The following is a 1,630-nucleotide window of genomic DNA, read 5'->3' on the forward strand; positions in this document are numbered from 1 at the left end:
GATGCCCCACCACATATTCTCCGGACATTGCTCCATCAAATTATCATTTATTCCGGAGCCTTTAAAATTATGTGGACGGAAAAAATATGAATTCTGTAGACGAGGTCAGAACAGTACTGGACAAGTGCCCGGATAAGTGAATTTTGGAAGAGGGGCCTTGCAAGTCTACCAGATAGATGGAAGAGCATTGTAGAAAATGAAGCAGAGTATACTTTAGATTAAAAAAGAACTTTGTTTATATTAATTTTGAAAAATAAAAGAAGTATAAAAAACCGCATAATTTATGGGATGACCCAATATATACTTGATGGATTCTGCCGTTGAAGGCGACGTATGCGTGGCCAGCTTCTGCAAAATGACTTGCACAAATGATTTGTTTTTATAGTGACGAAATATATGTGCTGTACATTAGCTCAGTCTCTTCATCAAATTGACGTTACCTGGACAGGTGCTCAGTGTACTGCACGTTAGGTGTTGGAGTGATCGCAGAACAACGTGAGATGAAGTGTTTTGCTCAAGAACAATTGAAACCACGATCTTGCGGTCGTGAATACAACGCTCTAACCACTAGGCCGTGCATTTTGCTCCGGTAGTCTTTGGTGCAATCGTTCTTGCGTATAATTTTATCTTGAATTTCATGTCAATTAGCTGCATTGTTTTTAGAGTTCGGATGGTTTCTGTTATGCGATTTAGTTCGCTTGAGAAATTGATTGTTTGTGTTATGATATTTTGTAAGTGTCTTTTCCATTCCTATTGTTTCTTATCTACATAGTGTTCTGTCGTTTGCTAGACGGCCTCACTAAGCATTAAAATATTTTAAAATTATCTGGAACCAAAGTTCTTAGCTAAATACTCCTTGCCAAGTAATCGGATATCTTCATTATTCATCCATTTGCAGTATTTTCACCTCGCTATTTATCTCTCTATTTGATTCACTTTACTTATCGGTCTCATTTGTTCAGCATAATGCTTAAAAACCTAAACTCATTTTCCTTGAATAGCTCCAGAGCGTAAACCGGTTGAAATTTAATGTAAAAGTATTTAATATATCCAAATGAAATACATCTGTTATTTATCTTCTAATTTATCTAAAAGGGTTACGGCTATTGTTCTGTGTATGTATGTATGTATGTATGTATGTATGTATGTATGTATACACACGCACACGCACACGTACACACACACTTAAGTCACAATACATGGATTCAAGTAATTCGGCAGTATTCATAAAAAACTTCCTTAATGTATCATTCAACAAAACATATAGCATATAGTGTATATAGCACGATGCAAAAGAAAACGATTCGGACTGAATAAAATTATAAATGACAGAAAAATAGTATGATGAAAATTTATTTAACTATAAGAAAATTCAAATATCACGACAAATTGTTTCGTAACTCATATCATGTAAAGATAAATCATTTAATAGTAAATAAATTACTTACATGTCAGCATTAATGCAAAATGCAAATCTTTCATCTGAGGACGTAGCTTAATTTCTGCCATGTTTTGAAAGATTTTTTGCATTTTGTTTTAATGCAGGCATGTAAGTAATTTATTTATTATCAAATACAATAATGTAAATTATCTTTACATGATTTAAGTTACGAAACATTGTCGTGATATT

The 1,630-nt window shown here is 33.4% G+C and overlaps 1 protein-coding gene across 3 annotated transcripts in view; it reads left to right on the forward strand.

The window, feature by feature from the left end:
- Positions 1 to 1,630, forward strand: part of LOC106871698 (sodium-dependent neutral amino acid transporter B(0)AT3) — a 77,547-nt gene that overhangs the window by 37,710 nt on the left and 38,207 nt on the right. The gene's annotated exons all lie outside the window — the stretch shown is intronic.

The sequence above is a fragment of the Octopus bimaculoides genome, chromosome 1 (genome assembly GCF_001194135.2).
Source record: "Octopus bimaculoides isolate UCB-OBI-ISO-001 chromosome 1, ASM119413v2, whole genome shotgun sequence".
NCBI lineage: Eukaryota > Metazoa > Mollusca > Cephalopoda > Octopoda > Octopodidae > Octopus > Octopus bimaculoides.